Source organism: Myotis daubentonii, chromosome 1, assembly GCF_963259705.1.
Source record: "Myotis daubentonii chromosome 1, mMyoDau2.1, whole genome shotgun sequence".
NCBI lineage: Eukaryota > Metazoa > Chordata > Mammalia > Chiroptera > Vespertilionidae > Myotis > Myotis daubentonii.
In genome coordinates, this window is record NC_081840.1 from 72913336 (window position 1) to 72939045 (window position 25710).

Consider the following 25710-nt stretch of genomic DNA (forward strand, 5'->3'; position numbering starts at 1 on the left):
TCCATTTGAATGCAAGGCTAAGCAAGCACCCAGGGCTGATTTTAATCTTTAGATCAACTTCATAAAGTCAAGACCATTTGTCATTTGGGTGAGAGAATAGAATGTAGGTTAAGTTGAAATTGAAAGGGGGACAAAAATAAAATCCTGGTCCAATTTTAGTCTGAGTCTAATAATGTTTATTCCAACAATAAGTCCCAAGTGTACACAGGAACTGCAGCCAACCACTAAAACGAGCATTCCCTGGCTAAGCATGAAGCAGCTATGACAACTTGATTCCCAGCAATACAGCTAAGTATGTGGGGTCACAGAACTATGCAGGCTGCAGAGAACCACAGAGCAAAATGCTGTGAGAAAACGTTTTTGTGGCATAAGCCAGTTTTTTACAAATGGGTTTGGGTTGTGAGTATGAATAAGAAAAATGTCAGTTAGATGTCATTTTAAGATGTATGAAAAGACAGGCTATTTCGTCAAGTGAATTTCAGAATGAAAGGCTAGGTTTCAGTTCAAAAGTGGATGTGGGAAATCTTTGATAAAGCCATAATAGAGAGGAGTGTTGCTGTTGATAATTATGACTAGTCATGCCACTGCTTTTGTGGTCCACTGAGCTGGGAATCCATCAGCAAATTTTAAGGTTTCTACATCCATACCATGCCTTGAATCAAATCACTTCTACCATCCCATAACCACCACTATGGTCCAAGACACCAGCATCTTTTCCCTGGACCACTCAAGTAACCTGAAAAGGTTACTGCTCTCTCTTTCCACTACCAAAACCCATTCTCCTCACAGCAGCCTGAATGATCTCTTAAAGGAACGAACCAGATTATCACCCATCTCTGGGTTTCTGCTGCACACAGACCGAAATCAAAACTCCCTCCTACAGCCCATAAGGCCCTTTGGGACCTGATTCCTACATACCTCTTCCTGTCTTCCTTGCTCACCACACTCCAGGCACACTGGCCTTCTTACTATTCCTTGAACTTATCAACTTCTTTTCTATCTCAAAATCTTTACTAATATTGGGGACAATAATAATGAATTTTATTTGTTGAGCACTTATAATATACCAGGTGTTACCTAAGCACTTCACATGCATTAACTCATTTTCATCCCCACAATAATCCTATGTTGTGGATACATTTTCCTCATTGAAAAGGAAGAAACTGAGTAAATTACGGAGCCAGAAGACATACATAATTCAACGAGTGAATGTATAAACAAGCTGTGATATATCGATAAAATGGAATACCACGCAGCAACAATAAAGAATGAACTATGAAAACGTACATCAACATAGATGAATCTCAAAGGCTTTATGTAGAGTGAAGGAAGTCAGTCTCAGAAGGCTAACGATTGTTTAATTCAATTTGTATGACATTCTGGATGAGACAAAACCATAGGGATGAAGAACATATCAGAGAAGAAGGGGCTAGAGGTTAGAGATGAGGGAAGGTTTGACTACAAAGAGTCAGCACAGCACAGCCGGTGTGTCTCAGTGGTTGAGCATCAACCCATGAACCAGGAGGTCACAGTTTGATTCCCGGTCAGGGCACAAGCCTGGGTTGCGGGCTCTATCCCCAGCAGGGGTTGTGCAGGAGGCAGCTGATCGATGATTCTCTCGTATCATTGATGTCTCTCTCTCTCTCTCTCTCTCTCTCTCTCTCTCTCTCTCTCTCTCTCTCTCTCTCTTCCTTCCTTCCTCTCTCTAAAATCAATAAAAATATATCAAATATTCTTTTAAAAATAAAGAGTCAGCCCGGTTGGCATGGTTCAGTGGTTGAGCAACAACCTATGAACCAAGAGGTCACGGTTCAATTCCCGGTCGGGGCACATGCCCAGGTTGTGGGCTCGATCCCCAGTGTGGGGCATGTAGGAGGCAGCCAATCGATGATTCTCTCTCATCGTTGATGTTTCCCTCTCTCTCTCCCTCTCCTTTTCTCTCTAAAATCAATGAAAATCTATCTATCTATCTATCTATCTATCTATCTATCTATCTATCTATCTATCTATGCCTAATATGCAAATTGTCCCCTCAGGAGTTCAACCAGGAGACTGGGAGTCTGGGAGTTCAATCGCTTGCTATGATGTGCACTGACAACCAGTGGGGCGGTGTGGAATGAAGGAAGGCTCTGGCCGGCAACCAGCAGCTAGGGAAGGGAGGCCCCGGCCGGCAGCCAGAAGGAAGGTCGCAGCTGGCAGCTGGAAGGCCCCGATCAGCCCCAATCACTGGCCAGGCCTAGGGACCCTACTCATGCAAGAATTTCATGCACTGGGCCTCTAGTGTGTGTGTGTGTGTGTGTGTGTGTGTGTGTGTGTGTAAAAATAAAAGAGTCAGCACAAAAAAGGCCGTTTGGGTGCTATCACTATTTTCTATCCTGACTATGATGGTGGATACATGAATCTATACATGGGTTAAAAATTAGAGAACTGTACACCAAAAAGAAAAAAAGTGAATTCTATAGTATGTTAATTTTTTAAATCTATATCAAAATTATACTTTTAAATATTTTTCCTAGGAGATTCAGCATAACACAAAAATACATGTTACTACCACTTCTAATCTTTGTTTTCCTAAGGGAACTATCAGGTGCAGTAGGTCAAGAAAAAAAAAACAAAGATGCTCATGCACACATGGCATACACATGTATATGTATGTACATATATAGAAAGGGGAAAATAAAGCTATTATTCACTATGATTGTATATTTAGAAAATTCCAGGATTCTCTAGAATATTAGATTTAATATATGAGTTTAGAAGGGTTGCTTGATTTAAAATCCATATATAAAAATTCTGATACCAGCAAGAGTATAAAAAATTAAACTTAAGATAACACTTACAGTGCCCCTGCTTAATACAATGTACTTAGAAATAACCTTAACAAAAATATGTAAGACCGCATGAGAAACCAGAAATGCTATGTTGAAATATATTACAAATGAAAATACAGACAGGTAGTGGGGCAAACCATATTTTGGTAAAACTCGATATTGTAAAGATGTTGATTTTCTCAAATTGATCTATGGATTCAGTGCAATCCCATTCAACATTTCTAATCGTTTTTGTTTTGTTTTGAAATTGAGGAGCTCAATCTAAATATTGGTTGAAGCCCAAACCGGTTTGGCTCAGTGGATAGAGCGTCGGCCTGCGGACTGAAAGGTCCCAGGTTCGATTCCGGTCAAGGGCATGTACCTGGGTTGCGGGCATATCCCCAGTAGGAGATGTGCAGGAGGCAGCTGATCGATGTTTCTCTCTCATCGATGTTTCTAACTCTCTATTTCTCTCCTTTCCTCTCTGTAAAAAATCAATAAAATATATTTAAAAAATAAATAAATAAATATTGGTTGAAGCACAGAAGTGCAAAAAAAGCAATGAGCAAAAAAAAAAAACATTGAAAAATAAATAAAAGGTAAGATGAATTATTTTTAATTATCACCACATAATTAAAGTGGTGTGATACTGGCACAGGGATAATAAATAGACCAAAAGAATAGACTAGAAAGCCCAGACATAGACCACGAATCTATGGTCACTTGGTATATGACAGAGTTGCATGGGAGATATTTGTTTACAGTAAGAATTGTCTTTTCACTAACTATCAATTGGGAAAAATAAATATTTACATGGAAAAACATAAAACTGGACTCCAAATTTACACCATATAATAATCTATTCTAAGTTGATTAAGAGCTAAATTATAAAAAACAAAGTCATCATCCTATCTAATAAAAGAGAAACATGGTAATTAGCATATGATCGCTACCCTTCCCACTGGCTAATCAGGGCGATATGCAAATTAACTGCCAGCCAAGATGGCGGCCGGCAGCCAGGCAGCTGGAAGCTAACATGAGGCTTGCTTGCTTCAGTGACAGAGGACTCCAACATTCCCCGCCTGCCGCTGCCAGCCTCTGAGCTGCAACTCTAAGCAACTATGTTACACATATAGAAGCTAAACAAAACCCCAGAAACCTGCTTTAGTCACAGGGCTTCAGCCAGTAGGATTGCAACATTGTTTCAAATACAGAAGGTAAACAAAGGCCAGAAACCTGCTTTCAGCAGTGGAGGCCGAAGAGCTGGAGCCAAGCCTCAGAGCTAAAGCTGGCCCAGAATAAAAAAAAAAAAGAAAAAAAGGAGTGGTTGGGAGCTTCAGTCACCCGCCAGCCTGAAAACAGCCCTCAGCCCCTCATCCAGACTGGCCAGGCACCCCAGTGGGAACCCCCACCCTGATCCAGGACACCCTTCAGGGCAAACCAGCCAGCCCCCACCCGTGCACCAGGCCTCTATCCTATATAGTAAAAGGGTAATATGCCTCCCAGCACCGGGATCAGTGGAGCTGCGAGGCCTCCTGGCGCCGTGATCAGCGTGACAGGGGGCAGCGCCCAAACCCCCTGATCGCCCTGCGGCTCTGTGTGACAGGGTGCGGTGCCCCAACCCCTTGATCCGCCCTGCTCTGTGTGTGACAGGGTGCGGTGCCCCAACCCCCCTCCCCGCCAGGCCCTGCTCTGTGTGTGACGGGGTAGAGCCATAACCTCCCCATCGGCCCTGCCCTGAGTGTAACAGGGTGCAGCGCCCCAACCCCCTGATCTGCCCTGCTCTGTGTGTGACAGGGGGCGGTGCCCCAACTCCCCTATCGGCCCTACTCTGTGAGTGACAGGGGGGAGCTCCCCAACCCCCTGATCGGCCCTGCTCTGTGAGTGACAGGGGGGAGCTCTCCAACCCCCTGATCGACCCTGCTCTGTGCGTGACAGGGTACGGAGCCCCAACCCCCCTGATGGGTCCTGCTCTGTGAGTGACAGGGGGCAGCGCCCCAACCCCCTGATTGGCCCTGCTCTGTGCGTGACAGGGGGTGGCGCCACAACCTTCCCATCGACCTTGCCTTGAGTGTGACAGGGGGCGGTGCCCCAACCCCCCAATCAGCCCTACCCTGAGCGTGACTGAGGGTGGCATTGCAACCTCCTGATCTGCCCTGCTCTGTGCCTGACAGAGGCAGCGTCCCAACTCCCCAATCAGCCCTGCTCTGAGCCCGACCAGGGGCTGCACCTAGGGATTGGGCCTGCCCTCTGCCACCTGGGAGCAGACCTAAACCAGCAGGTCATTATCTCCCAAGGGGTCCCAGACTGTGAGGGCACAGGCTGGGCTGAGGGAATTATACAAATCAACCCAACAAAGATGGTGGTTAATTTGCATACTCAAGTGTGGAGCAAAGACTGATGACTGAAGATGGTGGTGGCCACGGAGCTGGAGCGAGCAGGAGGCTTGGGTTGCTCCCAGCGACGTAGGAAGCCAAGCTTCCCGTTGGCCCTGGACTCCACTTAAGGAGTGGCTGGGGGCCTGGCCTCCACTCAAGGAGGGGCTGGGGGCCTTGGCTCCACTCAAGGAGTGGCTGGGGGCCTGGCCTCCACTCAAGGAGGGGCTGGGGGCCTTGGCTCCACTCAAGGAGGGGCTGGGGGCCTGGGTTCCACTCAAGGAGAGGCTAGGGGCCTGGGCTCCACTCAAGGAGGGGCTAGGGGCCTGGGCTCCACTCAAGGAGGGGCTAGGGGCCTGGGCTCCACTCAAGGAGGGGCTGGGGGCCTGGGCTCCACTCAAGGAGGGGCTAGGGGCCTGGGCTCCGCTCAAGGAGGAGCTGGGGGCCTGGGCTTCACTCAAGGAGGGGCTGGGGGCCTGGGCTCTGCTCAAGGAGGGGCTGGGGGCCTTGGCTCCGCTCAAGGAGGGGCTGGGGGCCTGGGCTCCACTCAAGGAGGGGCTGGGGGCCTGGGCTCCACTCAAGGAGTGGCTGGGGGCCTTGGCTCCACTCAAGGAGGGGCTGGGGGCCTTGGCTCCACTCAAGGAGCGGCTAGGGGCCTGGGCTCCACTCAAGGAGGGGCTGGGGGCCTAAGCTCCACTCAAGGAGTGGCTGGGGGCCTGGGCTCCATTCAAGGAGGGGCTAGGGGCCTGGGCTCCGCTCAAGGAGTGGCTGGGAGCCTGGGCTCTGCTCAAGGAGGGGCTGAAGGCCTGGGCTCTGCTCAAGGAGGGGCTGGGGACCTGGGCTCTGCTCAAGGAGTAGCTGGGGTGACCCAGGCTTCTAACCAGCCCTGACCTCCACTCGAGGAGCTGGAAAAAAAAAAAGGAGGGGCTGGGAGCAGCCGGAGCAGAGAAGCCAAGCCTCGCTGCTGCGGCTGGACCAAAGGCCTGGGTCCCGGGTGCTGGAGGAAAACCGGTGCTGGCAGACAGGGGAAGGAAGGCCTATTGCGTGAATCTTCATGCAACAGGCCACTAGTATATCAAATAAAGAATATTACATAGGCACCAGAGAGTCTCTAGATTCATATAATAAGAGGAAAATTTAGTAAATGTGAGTCATATAAATGTTGAGTCCTAAACCATATGATGATCAATAGCTAAACCTGAATCAATCCTCAGCCTCTACAAAGTATGCAAAGGAAGGTTAGCTAAATCAACCTTCTTGCAAAATGGATGGCCCTTGGGAACAACATCTACATTCTAAATAGAAATGACAGAGAATATATTTTGAAATGATTAATTTTGTGTAAATTGTGACTGTAGGGGTGTGACAGATATGATTATGACTAATTAACAGCTTGATAAAGGAGATCATCACAACGCTAACACCCAGGAAATACTGATTCATCTCCTCCTTAAACAAATAAATACTTTTACCAACAGCCCCAGAGTGGACAGCTGGCAAGAAAACACGTCCCCATTCCTGACAAAGATGACGCAATAGGCTGCCTGGGCAGCACGTAGAAGCAGGAAGCTAATGCCCTCACTTGTAGAATACTCATTTTGAGAGTCCACAAGAAAAATTATGAAAGAATAAAGATTACAGAATAATGAGTTAGGGTGGTAGTTAGAAGCTACTGGGTTTTAGCATAGTTTGCCACACAGCATTATTGCAGCAATAGCTGATGAATACATTTGTTAAGTGTCTAGCTGGGTTTACTTTGGAAGGTCAGACCATTTTGGAAGCTTAAAATAACTGGAATGGAGTCTCACCAACCAATACAAACAGACAGGGCTTAAGAGAAGAGGATAAATGAAGCAGGGAAAGAGCAACACATTTATATCATTTATATCAAAAAATTATCTCAGAATAATAATTGAGTCTTTATGTACTAGGATGCTGGTATAAAATATATACAAAGGTCAGCAAGTTCATGCCTCTGTCTCTTTGATTTTTACCTGGATTCCCCAGGTAAGTATTAACGGCCAAAAACCATTTGATGGACAGCTTACCATGGAGAAAACAGTCATCAAATCAACTTCTAGCTGCCAACACTTCGATAACCTATCTTTTCATTTTTGCTTCTCCTCTTACATATATTTTCTAATCTGTTAAAATAGGGGTGCTAAAAAGTTTAGAACTCCAGGGTCACAAGCTCAGATAAACGTATATTCCCTTTTCTATCTATGTAGTTTTATGTATGCAGTAAAGTATATGATTGTCTAACCACTATGCCGTACACCTGAAAACCAATACAAAATAATATTTAATGTAGACTGTAATTGGGAAAGAAAGAAAAAAAGTAAAACTAAATAAAATAAATAAAAGCCACAAAACATCTACAGAGGCACAAAACTTGTCAGAAAAACATTTAGTCTATCCAATGCCTACCACTAGGTGGCAGACACAATACTTCATATTTAAACAAAACTTGCTACCAAGTGGCACAGTAACCTTGGATTTGACAGGGGCGGCCAGGTAGGGAGAGATGAGGGTGCACCACAGCTATGAAATGAACATTTTTATTTTACATGAAGGATAAACTAGTATGGATATGGTAGCTATATGAGAAAAATTAGAACCAGTAAGAGATATTTACAACCACATTTCCAAAGTTAAAAGTGACCCAATAGACTCCCAGTTGTTATAGGTTCACCCTTTTTCATTCCTTCCTAAGTCTGCATAGCAATGAAATCTAAAATATGAAGCAAGAAAGTTTACTCATAGGCAAGTACCAAACAGAGTAACATTTCCAAGAAATAGCAATGGAACAAAGCAGCAAAGGGGTGCTCTGGGCCGGAAGCTCTGGGCCTGCTGCGCCCCAGTTCCAGAGGCAGGCAGGTGGCTGGAGTTAGGTTACTGCAGAGAACAGGGGCTGAAAGGGGCCCTGTGGGGCAGGAAACCAGGGCCAGGCTTGTGGCTTAGGAAAAGGGACAGAGTGGGGTTCCCAGATGGTAGAGGAAGCTAGAAGTTGCTGTCAACTACTACCTGGGGACTTAAATAGGACGTTAAAGACAGGGATTAAGAACCATCTCCAGACCCTGTCCATTCCTGTCCCCAGTGACTAGGTCTGCAACATCCACCTCACCACCTGGGGCTGGGAACCCCAAACACCATTGTAAGACCACCTTCTGGGCTGGGGGTCTTGCAAGGACCAGGGGAAGCTACTGCAAAACAGACAAATGTAAAGGGGAAGAGGAGACTTCTGTTTTTAAAGGCATCTTACATGTCATGAGCCTTCAATCCAAACTTGAAATACATATGAAGAGCTCTAGATGTCAAGACAGACAACAAAACAACCGAGACAGGAAATCACACAAAACAAATTTTAAATGTTAAAAACTGAAATATTTTAATTTTTAGAATCCTTCCAAAGATAAAAGGATAACAACCATCCTATATAATAAAAGGCTAATATGCAAATCAACTGAATGGCAGAACCACCTGTCACTATGGTGTGCACTGACCAGCAGGGGCAGACACTCAATGCAGGAGCTGCCCCCTGGTAGTCAGTGCACTCCCACAGGGGGAGTACTGCTCAGCCAGAAGCTGGGCTCATAGCTGGCGAGTGCAGTGGCGGTGGCAGGAGCCTCTCCCGCCTCCACGGCAGCGCTAAGGATGTCCAACTGACCGACTTGGCTTGCTCTTGTGGGGCCAAAGACATCAGTTGGACATTCCCCAAGGGCTCCCAGACTGTGAGAGGCTACAGGCTGGGCTGAGGGAATTCCCCCCCCCCCGAGTGCACGAATTTTGTGCACTGGGCCTCTAGTTACAAATAATAATGACAGGAACAACTGTGAAAGCAAAATAAAACAACAGTGGGTGACTATAAAATTTAGAAATGTTAGAAATGTAAAATACAGTCATTGAAATGCAAAGCTCAAGAGCTGAATAAACTCTAGCACAGTCAAGGAAAGGATGTGTGAATAAAAGAAAATGCTGAAGAAGAATAAAAATGTAGCACAGAACAAGAAAAGGAGAATATGGACAAATCATACTTAGGAAACTGGCACTGGTATACGGATAACAGAATAGACCATGAAACAGAAGAAAAGAAAGTCTTTAAAAAAGAAACATGCACCTATGGAAACTGACTGTGTGATCTGAGATTGCACTGAAGTTTGTGGGGGGGGGGGAATAGATTATTTTTTTAATCCAGATTTAAGAAAAATATTCATACTTTAAAAATAATCAATCCCAGAGGATTAAAAATCTAACTGTGAAAGCCTAACAGAAAAAAACCTTGGAAGAACATTAGATTTCTTTTCTTTTTAATTGATTTTAGAGAGAGAAAAAGGGAGAGGGGGAGGGATGGAGGGAAGGAGGAGAGAGAGAGAGAGAAAGAGAGAGAGAGAGAGAAAAAAAAAACTCAATTGGTTGTTCCGTGTATCTATGCATTCTCTGGTTGATTCTTGTATGTGCCCTGACCGGGGAGTGAATCTGCAACCTTGGCATACTGGGACGATGTTCTAACCAGCTGAGCTACTTGGCCAGGGCCAGAACATTAGATTTCTTAAGTAAGGTATTTTTTTAAAAAATAAAGGAAGATATTTTTTGTTTGTTGTTGTTAATCTCTGAGGATATTTTTTTTCATTGATTCTTAGCTAGAGTGGAAGGAAGGGAGGGAGGTGGAGAGAGAGAGAAACATTGACTTGAGAGAGACATCCATCAGTTGCCAGCCAAGCAAGGCAGGGATGAACCTGCAACCCAGGTAAGTGTCCTTCACCAGGAATTGAACCCAAGACTCTTCAGTTTGCAGGCCTATGCTCTACCCATCAAGCTGCACCAGCCAGGGCAAGGAAAACTTTTTTTAAACCCAACTATATTAAAATTACCAAAATTTGGTATATTAAAAGATATCATTAGAAAGGGATAAGCCACAGCCCGGCCAGTGTGGCTCAATGGTTGAGTGTCAACCTATGAACCAGGAGGTCATGGTTCAATTCCTAGTCAGGGCACATGCCTAGATTATAGGCTCGATCCCCAGTGGGGGGTATGGAGGAGGCAGCCAATCAATAATTCTCTCTCATCATTGATGTTTCTAACTCTCCCTCTTTCTCTCTGAAATCAGTAATTTTTTTAAAAAGCTTTTTTTTTAAAAAAAGTAATAAGCCACATACATAAATGGAGAAGACATTTGCAAAGCATATGACCAACAAAAGATTAGTTTTCAGAACAAGCAAATACTATAAAAAATTTTTGAAAAGCAATCAATATGAAAATGAGCAAAAGAACAGTACATTCATAGAAAATCCTATATAATAAAAGAGAAACATGTAAATTGATCATCCCTTCACTATGCTCACCAGCCAATCAGGGTGAATATGCAAATTAACCCAACAAAGATGGTGGCTTAATTTACATACACAGGAGCCAGGCGGAGAGCAGAAGTGGGAAAGCCAGCATTTGGGGGGACATGGCTCCCTCAGTTGCTCCCTTGGGGGGACGTGGCTCCCTTGGTCACCGGGTGGAGAGCAGACCAGGAGAGCCAGAGGCTTGGGGGGGCCATGGCTCCCCCAGTTGCTCCCAGTGTGGGGAGCACCAGGAATTCTGGGAATAGTAGTTATGATGGCAGCCCCAGGACCGGAAGCAGAAGCCCAGAGCACGGGGAGCACCAGGAATGCTGGGAATCGTAGTTCTGGTGGTAGACGGATCTCCTAGGCCAGTGGTTGGCAAACTCATTAGTCAACAGAGCCAAATATCAACAGTACAACGATTGAAATTTCTTTTGAGAGCCAAATTTTTTAATCTTAAACTATATAGGCGCCCTCTTAGCGCAGCAGGCAGCGCGTCAGTCTCATAAACTATATAGGTAGGTACATTGTTATTAACTTAATTAGGGTACTCCTAAGGCTTAGGAAGAGCCACAATCAAAAGGCCAAAAAGCCGCATGTGGCTCGTGAGCCGCAGTTTGCTGACCACGGTCCTAGGCACTAGAGCAGTGGTTCTCAACCTTCCTAATGCCGTGACCTTTAATACAGTTCCTCATGTTGTGGTGACCCCCAATTTCATTGTTACAAATTGAACATAATTAAAGCATAGAGATTAATCACAAAAACAATATGTAATTATATATGTGTTTTCCGATGGTCTTAGGCGACCCCTGTGAAAAGGATCGTTCGACCCCCAAAGGGGTCGCGACCCACAGGTTGAGAACCGCTGCACTAGAGCAAAGTGAGCCTGGAGCAAGTTACTGTTGCAGAGGGGGATGAAGGGAAAGCAAAGGTGAGAGACATAAGTAAAATCAATGAAGCAAAGAAAAAAAAAGTCTCTATTATTCTGTGAGCAACAAACCAAACTGGGTTGGGGTGTCAGACAATTTGTTCCTGTGATTGCAAAGACAGACAGAAACTCCGGGATTGGAGAGGACTCCCCTGAGGGCTCCCAGATTGGAGAGGGTGCAGGTCAGGCTGAGGGACCCCCCACACACACTACCCGCCTCCTGTGCACAAATCTTAGTGCGCCTGGCCCCTAGTAAATTATAAATGGCTAATAAACATATAAAAAGATATGCAACTTCACTGGTCCTCAGGATAATGCAATTAAAACTACAGTGGATGTCACTTCACACCTATCAAATTTGCAAATATTAAAAAGTCTGGGTAATTCATTTGAATTTGACTATTTTAATATCTTTTGTTAATAAAAAGAAATGCTTGCAAAAAAGTCTGCTAACACTATGTGCTGGTGAGAAAGAGTGAGACTGAGAATTCCACATACTGTTGATAGGAGAGTTGTTTAGTATCACTTTAAAGATCATTTTGACAATATCTACTAAGTTTAAAGGTGTACATAAATAAAACCAGAAAATCTACTCTAAAGTTTAGCCCTAGTGAGGGCTTTATTTATACATGAACACAAAGTTTAAAAGGACACTTATGAACGCATTGTTTCAAACCGTAAAAAATAGGAGTAAACTTAAATTTCCATCAACAGCAATACAGGTAAGCAAATACTGAGTGACATATTCACTCAAACTGATGCATTGAAATGAATGAATTAGAGCTATACATACCAACACAGGTAATCAAACAAATAATATTGAAAGAAAAAATTGCTGCAAGACACACACAGCAGGATGCCATTTCAAACACATAACCATATTATATATTGTTTGGGGATTTTACACCTAAGTATTAAGAAGTGCATAGGATTAATAAACAAGTTCACCTAAGGTGAAGGTAGAGGGTACATAGGAAATTTTAAATGTATTTCTAATGTTTTATTTCTTAACTTAGCTGGTGGGTATAATCATGAACTTAAATGCAACTAACATCTTAGCCTTAAAATACATCAAGTAAAAACTGACAAAAATATAACAAAATTAACAAATAAATCAATAGAAGATAAGTAGTACCATTCTATTAGAAATTGACAGATCAAGCAAATGAAAACAGTGATTAACACAATTAACAATCTTGACCATATATATCTCAGAACCCAACAAGTGACAACATGCATCCTTTTCAGGAGCATATATTTGCAAAATATTGATGATTCATTGAAACAATTCATCAAAAGATTTCAAAGTAATTGCTTTGCAAATGCCGCCACCCGGAGCCACCTGACCATCCATGGTGAACCCCACTGTGTTCTTCATCATCGCCACTGACAGTGAGCCCTTCGGCCGCGTCTCCTTCGAGCTTTTGCAGACAAAGTTCCAAAGACAGCAGAAAAGCACTGGGGGAAAGGATTTGACTATAAAGGTTCCCGCTTTCACAGAATTATGCCGGGATTTATGTGCCAGGGTGGTGACTTCACACGCCACAGTGGCACAGGCGGCAAGTCCATCTATGGGGAGAAATTTGAGGATGAGAACTTCATCCTGAAACATACAGGTCCTGGCATCTTGTCCTTGGCTAACGCCGGGCCTAACACAAACGGTTCCCAGTTTCTCATCTGCACGGCCAAGACTGAGTGTGTGGATGGCAGGCATGTGGTCTTTGCCAGGTGAAAGAAGGCATGGATATTGTGACAGCCATGGAATGCTTTGGGTCCAGGAATGGCAAGACCAGCAAGAAGATCACCACTGCTGACTGTGGACAACTCTAATAAATTTGACTTGTGTTTTATCTTAACCATCAGACCACCATTCCTTCTGTAGCTCAGGAGAGCACCCCTTCACCCTGATTTGCTTGGAATGTTCTATAATCTTTGTGCTCTTGCCACGGTTCATTGGGTCCCATAATTTCCTTATCCTTACCCAGTCTAGCTGGATTGTAGAGTTAAGTTTATGATTATGAAATAAAAACTAAACAGTTGTCTGTCAAAAAATATTTCAAAGTAATATTATCATACAGATGATGTTCTTTTTCTATAATGTGATTTCAAAAACAATAAAAGGATAGACTGAAAATAAGAAAAAACTAAAACTAGCAAATCTAAATCAGAAGTTTGTGAAAGTAAACAAACCATACAACTATGCAGAGTTTATTCTAAGAATGCAAGATTTGATACATATTATCTGAAAATTGTATCGGTGGTATATACCATATTAATATACTAAGAGAGGAAAACCATTATATCTCCAAATGGTACAAAATGATAAAGAAAAATGTCTTGATAAAGCTCAACACTCATTCTTGATATTTAAAAAACAACTCTTAGCTAACTTAGAATAGAAGGGAATCATATCCAAAACTATCAATCAAAAATTTTCAGCAAACTTCAAATGTAATAGTGAAACTTCAGGAAACAAGGTTAAGAATATCCACCATCACTCTTATTTTCCTATATACTAGAAGTCTGGAACAATGCAATACGAAGAGAAATTAGATGTAAAAACTGGAAAGGAAGAGACAAACTGGTATTATTTACAATGACATGATTGTCAAAATTTAAATGGTAATCCTGATACCATTATAATAACCTGGTTACTATTTAACAGGAAGGGAGCAAAGGGGAGAGTAGATAACACAGGCATGCATTTACACAGCTTTGACAGGAAGCTGCAGTAACATTCTCCAAGACTGTTCCCCACAGATGACGGGGGGAAGGGACTGGACAATAGACACATGCCCAGTAAGTCTGGGTGACATGGGGAGATGCTTACCTGTCAGTCACACCTGGGAGGGAGTCAGTGGCCAGAAAAGGCGTGGCCATGGCAAGGGCCTGGAATCTGAGATCCTTAACTCCTGAACAAAGACAGTTCTCTCTTTAGCGCTCTTGGCCCTCTTGCTCTCTTGGGACGCCGGGTTGCAGGGGGCGCGCTCCTCTGCACTCGCCCACATGGCTCAGGGCCACGTGGGACCCATACAATGGACAAATGGACTAAATCTAGCCTGATGCTACATCAGACTCGACTCCACTCTGGAATGGAAACTCTGGACACTGGCCCTGCTTTTAGCTCTACTAAACGCCCAGCGGCACCTTCTTCAGGACTGGTTTAAGGGATATGCGACTTTTGAACTCGAGTGATATAATCCCACACAAATAAAGCTTTCTACAACATCTCATCCTCCCATGGGACCTTCACAAATTCTTATTCCAGCGGAACTCCAAGAACCCCACTCCCACTGCCAGGGAGGATTCCACCCACCCAGTCCTCCTGCAACAATACCATTTGTACAGGGCTTAGGAACCCCGTGCTATGCATTGTCTAAGGCCACATAGGTTGGTTGTGAATGGCACCACCCCAAGTTCTGCCTGGTGGTGACCCCCACACAAACCTTGGGAAAGTGGCTATCTCTGGGGAGACAAGCAGAGAAATTGGATTGAGAGGGATTTAAAAGGGGGTGGGGGAGGGGGCCTCAGCCACTGGCTTTAAAAGTCTGAAGAAAATATGGCAACTGTTTAAATGTAGATGGCTAATATACAAGTGTACATTCACTTTGTTATTTTTCTATTAGTTTGAAAGTATTCAGGATTCTCTTCTATAAACGGTAATGATATGTCCAAAATTTCACATATAGACTTTTTTACACAAGACTAGGTTTAGCTTTATAGTTAGTGAGGCAAATTATCTACCTCCAACAGAATGGATATGTAAAATCCTAATAAAAAACAAAACAGAAAAAAAGAAAAGAAAACAAAGCATATAAGCATTAGCTGCCTTGACTGAAAACTTTGGGAGAAGTTCCCTGCTCTGTAGAAGGTGCCTTGACTCAGTAACTGACAGGGTCCTTTATTTGACGCCGAGAAAATGAACTTGGGGTGGGGTGGGGGGGGGTGAGGGGGGTGAAGGGCAGTCTCTGGAGAGGCAGGTGAAAGCCAGCCAGCTTTCACTCGAATGAGAGTGGAATTTTCTGGTAAACCAGGCCAGACAAGTACCCAGGAGGCCAGGCCACCTGCACAGGTTTCTAAGGGAGACAGGACACTTGTGTCTCCCACATGGTGGAAAAGTACTCCACATGACAACATATTGCACCTGCCACTGGGCTGGGTGCCTATTAAGTATCAGGTCTTAACCTGCATTACTTCTACCACGCAGAATTTAAGAACTGACTTTTGTGGCTATTTTCAAGTCTCTTCTCATCAAAGATAAGAAAAGCTATTAGACATAGAAGGAAAAATAACAAAAAAAGTGAGAGTTTGGGATGGAAAGCCATGTAACTGTAAGGTCTTAACTCACGTTACTTATACCATTCAGAATTTAAGAACTGGTGTGTGTGTGTGTGTGTGTGTGTGTGTGTGTGTGTGTGGCTATTTTAAAATCTGCCATTTCTCAATCCTAAGACCAAGATGAGAAGACCTATTACACATATAGGAAAGCCAGCACAGCGAGCATTTGAGATGGAAAGCTTAGTAGCTTCTCTGTAGGAACATGGTGAGAGGTAAGGTCACATCAAGGAGATCCAGCTCAGAAAAAATGGACATTTCTCTGCCCTCTGATCCAACCTCCACAGGTTTGCCAGATTCAGAAAATAAAATTACAGGATGCTCAGTTAAATGTGAACTTCAGATAAACAACAGATACTTCTTTAGTATAAGTAGGTCTCATGCAGTATAGGGGATGTATTTGTACTAAGTAATTATTCATTGTTTATATGAAGTGCACATTTAACTGGACATCCTGTATTTTATCTGGCAACCGTACTCTAAGATCTCTTGGCACTTTTAGTGGAAACTGTACAACAGGCCACTTCAATTTATAGAAATTGAAGACTGTGTGCACACAGACAGAAACAGTCATCCCCCAAATACTGCTTCTACACATTTCAGTTTAACGTCTTCTCTAAAATCTGATGTTTTAGTTTTACCATGGTAGTTTTAGCTTTATTTCCCCCCATGTAATCTGATTTTGTTTTTAGATAATTTCTCACGGAAACAGCTATGAGGAAGTCGATTATCTAGTTTTCCAAAATGAACAGAAAGAATAAGGCACCAAATGAAATGGAAACAACACACATCTCCCAAATGTACACATCTCCCACTTTCCATTCCGGTACAGAGGGAGGAACACTCCTGACAGAGCATAGGAAAGAAGTGTACCCTCACTCACAGGCGAAACTCGGCTGCTACTCACAGGTTGTAAAAACACTTCTGAAAAATCAGTCCTGTGCAGCTGGCCACCTCGGCTCTTGCTACTGTGTTACGAAAGTCAAAATCAGCCGCAGTTGAACTGGAGACACAACAGCTCACTTCTGAAAGCCAAGGCTTCTCCTCCAGCCAACCAATTTAATCCTCCCCTATAAAGGCTTTATTCAGTGCTTCTCAACCTTGGTTACATGTTAGAATCACCTGGCGAGGCTTAAAAACTACGCATGGACCCCAGCCCAGAGACAGATTTAATGGGTGTGAGATGCACGCCAGGCACTGGGGTTTTTCGCCGTCCGGGTGATTCTGACGTACAGCCAAGCATCCGTGTTATCCTCAAACAACGATGTCTGCGAGGTGGAAAGTGATGCATTTGCCCGGGTTGTAAAAAGCCTGCTCCTCCATTCGTTAACTCCAAGCTCTGCTCTGCCCACGCTGACGAGGCCACAAAGGCTAACTGCATTGAGCCAAGAGCTTACACGCAGGAACTGGGTTCTTCTTGCCCCACCACAGTTTCGCTAAAATTTCAGAATCCAGAAATTATGTTCAAATTCTGGGAATATATAGAAGGGACTTCAGATGGGGGGGGGGGAAGAAAAATGGCAAGCTCTTTGAGGAAATCCCATTTTACCAGAAAACCCCCAACATAACCAGCCAGATTATCGTTTTAGAAATGGCAGCCTCTGCCAGCATGTGAAGGGTATCAGCTCGTTTCATAGAGACGTTCGGTTTGGTCTGGCAGCAAAGCTCCAGGCCCTGCTGGCCCCCACGCCCCCACCCCCCCCTTTGCAGTAGAACCTGGTCCGGAAGCACGTCCTTCTTTCTCAGAAGCCCCAGGCTGAGGTTCAAGGCAAAGCCTAACTATTACGGAAACCAGACACTCTTCGTCTCTCCTCCTTCCTATTGATAAAATAAATGATCGACCAAACCATAAGAAGTCATTTCACTAGTTCAAAAATAATAAAATAGAAAGAGAATCGGTTTGTCATATCAAAAGGTAACGTGCTTTACAGGTTCCTATGATAAGTGAGACCGTTCCTGCTTTACTTAATAGCATTATCAGCACTAGTCTCTAGAGCAGTGGTCGGCAAACTGCGGCTCGTGAGCCACATGCGCTCTTTGGCCCCTTGAGTGTGGCCACGAAGTTTCAATCGCACTGTTCGTGCGCGCCCGCATGTGGTATTTTGTGGAAGAGCCACACTCAAGGGGCCGCAGTTTGCCGACCACTGTTCTAGAGTCTATCTGAAGATGAAAGCTGGTTTGAAAAAACATATATAAAACTTAAATCATAAAATCACAGAACCTTAAAGATAGAGTCTCAGAAGTCACTTAGTCCAGAACCCCTCCCTCAAAGAACACAGGCAGAAACTAATACCCAAATAAAATGACTTACTAGTAACTGCTTTACAGCATAGAGAATCTCTGACCAGCACCCAGGGGAAACACAAGAGGAGAAAAAGGTCACATGACTGTTTCGCAGCATGCAGGTGTCCTGACCACTTCCAATCCACTTCCTACCATACTTTGCAGCCTCTTTACAGCTTTTAAGTGAGGTCAAATGTTCAGACAGGAAAAGAACTAGAAGTTCTGAAGCAGTAGAACATGATTTGAAAAAACAGCTGCTGCAAACTGAACAGTTCAGGCTAGGAACACATATTACGGTCAGGATGGGGGGTGGGGTTGGGGGGAGGGCAGTGTGCAGGGCCCACTTGGAATTAGAGACCAAAAGTCACAGCTGCAGATCCTGGACAGTTGTGTCATTTTCTCCAATAGCGTCTTTAGTTCAGATATAGATAGGGGGCAGGTGTTTGGATATCTGCAGGGCCAGGGCTTTGTCAGGTGGCTGCTATGGGTGGTGATGAGGTAAAGAAAGGAAGAGCATCATGAAGAATGTTCCGGAAGGGATACATAGATCACAGACAGAATCAATGTCATAAGAAGGAAGTGAAGACAGAACGGTTGGTAGCCTTGGAGAAAGATGCTTGGAGTCAAGCCCCTGAGGGAGAAAAGGGATCTGTGTTTTCGGAGAACTTGGGGAGAAAGCTGAAATGATAGAATGGTGGACAGAAACTGGGTGCTATCACTTAACACTTCAAAGTTAAAGCTCTCTTGAGTAAGTATAAGGTCTAGGATGTGGACAGAGCATTAGCTGACTGAAACAGAAAAGAATAGCACGGGAAGGGAGGAGAGGCCAGGATTTGAAATAGGTGACCCATTGGTCTGATAGGAAAGCAGAGGGTGTGGCCAGGCCTGGGAGGTCAATGAAGGGAAATAAGGAAAGGTAACCTAGAAAGTCACCCAATACAGCCCTGAGGCCCCAAAGGACCAAAAGTTCATGTGACTCTTTGTGGATATATCTTCTGCCTTCTTATTTGGGGTTTTGTTTTGCTTTACAGAACTCTCACAGTACAAGGATACGGGGTTTGCAATAAATGAATCCTTTCAGGTTTAGTGGGGCCTTTAGGATCTGGTTGTGATAATAAAGCCCGGTAAATGGTAGCTAACAGTAGCATTTTCCATTACCAAGTCATGTTTAATGCTTTACGAATAACACATTTCCTCAAATACAGAACACCATGAATCCTAAGATGCATGAGTATTTGTATGTATATTCTTTATTTATAAGAAAATAATTCTAATTCTAAAATGTAAAACATACCAGAATTTCAAATGCGGAAAATGTGTATCGTACGTTAGATAAAATAAGTTATTAACTCATTGAATTCTCATAAGAATTTTATGTGGGAAGTGTTATTTCCACCCCATACTAGAGATAAGAAACCAGGATATGCCCTAGCCGGCTTGGCTCAGTGGATAGAGCGCCGGCCTGCGGACTGAAGGGTTGCAGGTTCGATTCCGGTCAGGGGCATATGCCTGGGTTGAGGGCTGGGTCTCCAGTGCGGGGCGTGCAGGACACAACCGATCAATGATTCTCATCATTGATGTTTCTCTCTCTCTCCTTCTCCCTTCCTCTCTGAAATCAATAAAAATATATTTTTTAAAAAAAGAATAGGAAACCAAGACACAGAGAAGTAAAGTACTTTCCCATGCTCACACAGATAAGGAACACGGGCCAGATTTGAATGCAGAAAGCTTGGCTATAGAATATACTCTGAATGTCTGCACCATTGCACCATACTATCCCAGCTCAATAAATACTCATTCTAGAGGACAACAAACATCCTGATACGCCGACCAACGCTTTCCTCATCCCCTGCAGGAAGGAGCTGGCATGTGGAGTGCCTGCTGCTGGCGCAGCCTGAGGACTTGGACTTCCTGACAGACTCACATTCCCTGGACCGGGTCTGACTCAGCCTGTCCTCTCCAGAGGACCCGCCCCAATTAGTGGTTTCCTGAAATTCACTGCTCCAGGCTCCAACTCATCCCCGAACATGCACAGGTGTTTTCCACGTGGCCGTTACTATACTCATGCATCTGTAGCCACGTTTACTCCTCCCCTTCTTCCAGTTGTCATCACGCGCCACACTTCACGAAGGCGACTCCTGGAGCCACAGTCGCAGCTGCCACAATAAAGAAGCCACAGCGGAACGAGCCCTCAGATCATACCGCCTCAGGTTGCTCCAATCTCTGGCTCTCATAAGGCGTACGCTGGGGCCGGGCTCATGAAAACCACACACTCCCTTTACAGCTCACTGCCTTAGTTACTGTGGTAACAGATATCACACAAACACAAAGTCAGTGTCACTGTTTCCATGTCCTATAAACATACGAACAAATGTTCAACCCTGACAGTCATTAAAGAAATATTAATAAAGCATAACATACTATTTTGTCCCTCTATTTGGAAAACAATTTTAAATCAAGAAATCCAGTGTTGTCTAAAAAGCAGTAAATCATGAACTGTCAACATAATCAACAACAAAAAATTACTGCAGTTAGAATTATTGTTAGCATTAACATTTATTGAATATCTTCTATGAACCAGGCATTGTGCTAAGCAGTTTACTTTACTTTCTCTAATCCTCAGAGGTAGGCACTAGAGCAGCGGTTCTCAACCTGTGGTTCGCGACCTCTTTGGCGGTCGAACGACCCTTTCACAGGAGTCGTTTAAGACCATCCTGCATATCAGATATTTACATTACGATTCATAACAGTAGCAACATTACAGTTATGAAGTAGCAACGAAAATAAGCTTATGGTTGGGGGTCACCACATGAGGAACTGTATTTAAAGGGCCAGAAGGTTGAGAACCACTGCACTAGAGTATTCCATTTTGTAGGACACGGAGCGTCACTGGTTAAAAGGAACAGGTATTACCTTTTAGATCAGGGGTGGGGAAACGTTTTTCTGCCAAGGTCCATTTGGATATTTATAACATCATTTGCTTAATATAATTCACTTAAGATAAATTTATGTTGCTATGAAAAAAGCTCCTGCCCTAACCAGTTTGGCTCAGTGGATAGAGCGTTGGCCTGCAGACTGAAGGGTCCCAGGTTCGATTCCAGTCAAGGGCATGTACCTTGGTTGCAGGCACATCCCTAGTAGGGGGTGTGCAGGAGGCAGCTCATTGATGTTTCTCATTGATGTTTCTAACTCTCTATCCCTCTCCCTTCCTCTCTGTAAAAAATCAATAAAATATATGTTTAAAAAAAAAGCTCCTAGATTTATTGAATTTCAAGTCATTCCCTACCCCTGTTTTAGAAGGTGAATTTGGCAATTGGTATCATCATGATTGAGAGGAGACTCTGGACCCAGGAGGCCTGGTTCGAATCCTAGCTCTGCCACTTACCCACAGTGGGGTCTGGGTTGTGATTGTTCACCTCCTGTGTCTCTGTTTCCTCATCTGTAAATGGTGATAATGATGATTCCTACCTAACAAGGTTGTTGTAAAATTGAGATCTATTATTTGTACAGTGCTTATAGCAATACCTTGCATATCTATATCATAAAAGGCCTGTAGTCTTGACGCCACAAGGGCAGAACAACCAAACAACCAGTCACCAGGAGGTGCTGGAGCACCTCGTGACCCCTCCCCACACCCTACCCCCATCCCCAGGGCGCCAGCAGCATTGGTGAAGTGTGGGAGGCTTGGTGGGGTGGCAGACATGGCCCTAATGGCAGGCTAGGGGACCCTACATGTGCACGATTTAATCATGCACTGGGCCTCTAGTAGCTATATAATATATAGGGTGTCCCCCCAAAATGTATACACACACTTTGAATAATTATAAAGGCAGTGTTTATTAAAATACATTTCATTTTCAAAACTGAGCTATCAGCTATTAAAATATATATACATTTTGGGGGGGCACCCTGTGTATTTTCAGCTGTTATTACTATTATTATTGTTTCATCTTCATTCTTAACTGATAGCTTTGCTTAATACTCCACTGATAAAACTGAAACAGCCAGAAGAACTTCCACATCTGCCCACCTCCCAGCACTGATATCCACATTCTCCACCCTCGAATCTATTACCAGAGATGACTTTCCATGCTCCAATCAAAGCCCACCCCTCTGCCAGTCCACAACATCTCCATGCTACTCACAGTCTTAAAGAGATCAGTCCAGGTAGTCTCCCTTCTTCCTACATCAAATTTCCTCTTTCTACTGGAACCTTGTCTCTGGCATATCCCATCTTAATTAGAACAAAATGAACCTATTTTTTTCCATTGATTTTTAGAGAGTGGAAGGAAGTAAGGGCAAATGAACCTTTCTTTTGATCCCACTTGCCCCACTAGCTACTACCCCAATTTTGTTCCTTTGCAATAAAATTTCTCAAAAACAGTTGTCCACATACTGTCTCCAACTGTCATTCTCTCTTTAAGTCATTCCAAATTAGACTTTTGCCCCAACCTCCTCCACCAGTATCCTCCAATATACTCCCCACTTCTAAATTCAATGGTCAGCCCTGGCCAGTGTGGCTCAATGATTAGAAAGTTGCTCCTGGCACCAAAGAAGGGTCATAGGTTCAATCCCTGGTCAAGGGCATGTGCCTGGGTTGCAAGTTCAATCCCCAGTCTCAGTTGGGGCAAGTTCGGGAGGCAACCAATTGCTGTATCTCCCTCACATCAATGTTTCTGTCTCTCTCTCCCTCCACTCTCTCTAAAAATCAATGAAAAAAAATATATTTTGGTGAGGATTAACAAAAATAAATAAGTAATAAATTCAATGGTTGATTCTCAGTTCTTACTTTACCTGCTCTACCATTTGACATAGTCCCTCCCTCATTTTTAATGTAGAATCCAAGACTCCACAGTCTCTTGGTTTTCCTGCTACCTCACTGGATGCTCTTTCTCAGTTTACTTTGCTGCTGCCTCCTCTTCACCTCAATCTCTTCCTCTTGGAGTTCCCCAGGGTCAGTCCTGGTTCCTCTTCTCCGTCTATACTCAGCATTTCATCCAGACTCAGAGGTTTAAAAACCAACTTTTATATGTGCAAATAAATGACTCCCCAATGTATATCTACAGGTGAGAGGCCCTCTTCCCTAACTCCACACTCATATACCCAAGTGCCTGCTAACATTTCTTGTGAAAGTCAAATCCCACCTCAAGTTTCCCAGACCAGAAATAATGCCTGATTGTGGTCCTACACCCGTGCTAGATGTTATCCCTGACTGTTCTCCCCCACATCCAATCTATCAGGAAATCCCGATCGACTCTTATCACTGTAATTAGCTAGTTAATATTAATAAAGGAAAGAAAGCAAAGAAAAGTCAGACATTGTAAGCATGGCCATCTGGCCAGCTTCACCAGGAAGTTACAGCATCACGCTCTCCAGGGAACCACCGGTCCATTCCCTGCAGATCACTGGGGAAAAGGATGGAACAAAAGGGGACATGGGCACATGAGCAGTGAAGTCGGGGTGATGTAGGGAACCTGCTTGCTTATTAGTCTAGCCTGGGGAACAATGGATTTAGGTCCACAGTGGTTCTCAACCTTCTAGTCCTTTAAGTATAGTTCCTCATGTTGTGACCCAACCATAAAATTATTCTCGTTGCTACTTCATAACTGTAATGTTGCTACTGTTATGAATCGTAATGTAAATATCTGATATGCAGGATGGTCTTAGGCGACTCCTGTGAAAGGGTTATTCGACCGCCAAAGGGGTCGCAACCCACAGGTTGAGAACCGCTGGGTTAGGGGGTGGACCCCATCAGAAATACACAAAATCTTGGAAAGTTAATCCCTAGACAAACAGTTCCCACTCTCTTGCTCTTTCTCTCTCTTGCTCCATGATCCACACTTCCATGCACTTGCCTGTTCTCTCTGCATAGCCATGTGGCCTTAAGCAGCCCCATGGCCCATGGCTCTCTGGACCTCACACACAAGGAATGCAGCTGGGAACACAAGCTAAGCTAGCTAGTTGCTGGGCTGGGGTGGACTTTAATATGGCAGAAATTCTGGGAGGTGGCCTTAATTCTGGCCCTGCTGAAGACAAGACTGGCCTTCTGCCAGGGCGAGACAAATAGAGATGGGACCTTACAGAAGAAACCCCTTAATTTTACATCATTAGTAAAGTTTTCCACAAAACCCCATCCTACTATGGGGGTCTCAGGGAATTATTTTCCTCGCAGCACCCCAAGAATTCCACTTCCTCCGATGTCAGTTCTGCTTCCAAAATAAATCCAGAATGTGATTATTTTTTACTGCCTCTATTGTTACAACCATAGTCCAAGCCACCATCTCTTGAGCAAGTAAAATCTCTTCCTGGGTCACCATAATAATCTCCTAATAACTATGACCCTGGATCCACCTATCCCCACACCTTCCCACCTCCATCTCATCCCCAACCTCTAGTAAACAGCAGCCAGAGTGAGCTTTTCCAGACACAAGAATAAACATGTCCAAATTCCCTAACAGCTCCCCATTTCACTCTCAGCACAAAGGCCAACATCAAACAACATCCTACATTGGCCTACAATGTTGCCCATCAGGGATTCTTACATCTTTTTGTGCCATAGCAGTTGGCAATGTCTACTGATCCCTTCTCAAAATAATATTTTTAAATGTATAAAAGTAAAATACAATAGATTATAGAGGAGACCAACTCAGCTGTCAAAATATTTTTTATGTGATACAGTACCACATGTACCCCCTTCTTAATGCATTAAATAACAAGGTCTAGTGGCAGGTCTGACTACTAACATAATTTCAATGTGACATGGTGATGAACACTACCACTACCTATGATGTGATAATATCTGTGACTTCTGACAAGGTCATAGACTTTATTAAGTTACTGAGGTTTTTTGGCCTACATTCATAACTGAAAAAACTGTTAAATTTCAGTTAGATGTAATTTATATATTATTATTAAAAATAATAGCAGGCTGGCTCAGTGGTTGAACGTTGACCTATGAACCAGGAGGTTGCAGTTTGATTCCAGGTAAGGGCACATGCCCAGGTTACTGGTTTGATCCCCAGTGGGGAACATGCAGGAGGCAGCCGATCAATAATTCTCTCTCATCGTTGATGTTTTTCTATCTCTCCTCTCCTGTCCTCTCTGAAATCAACAGAAATATATTTTAAATAATATTGATGATGATAAATTTTCCCCATCCAAATTAATAGACCCCTATATTCTATCCCTGGACCTATTAGAGGTCCTCAGAGCTCAGGTTAAGAACCTCTGGGTCTACATTACTTCTGGAACCTCCTCTTCTAGCTAACTGCTTTTCTGGTCCCGTTACATGGACCACGCCACACCCATGCTGTACTTAGAGCCTTCACACTGGCTGTTCCCTTCTCCCACATTCCCTTATCCATTTTCCTTTTCTTATTCTCTGTTCAACTGTCACCTTCTCAATGAGTCTACCTTGACCACCCTATTTAAAACTGCAACCAGCCCTAGCCAGTTTGGCTCAGTGAATAGAGTGTTGGCCTGCAGACCAAAGGGTCCCAAGTTTGATTTCCAGTCAAGGGCACATACTTTGGTTGCAGGCTCCTCCCAGGCCTGGGCCCTGGTCGGGGCTCATGCAGGAGGCAACCAATTGATGTGTTTCTCAAAATATCCTTGGGTGAAGATAAATAAATAAATAAATAAATAAATAA

General features: G+C 43.9%; 1 protein-coding gene and 1 pseudogene across 4 annotated transcripts in view; one reads left to right on the forward strand and one right to left on the reverse strand.

The window, feature by feature from the left end:
- The window catches only part of FMN1 (formin 1), a 302227-nt gene that overhangs the window by 252819 nt on the left and 23698 nt on the right, over nucleotides 1-25710 (reverse strand). The gene's annotated exons all lie outside the window — the stretch shown is intronic.
- Nucleotides 12696-13338, forward strand: LOC132239375 (peptidyl-prolyl cis-trans isomerase A-like; annotated as a pseudogene).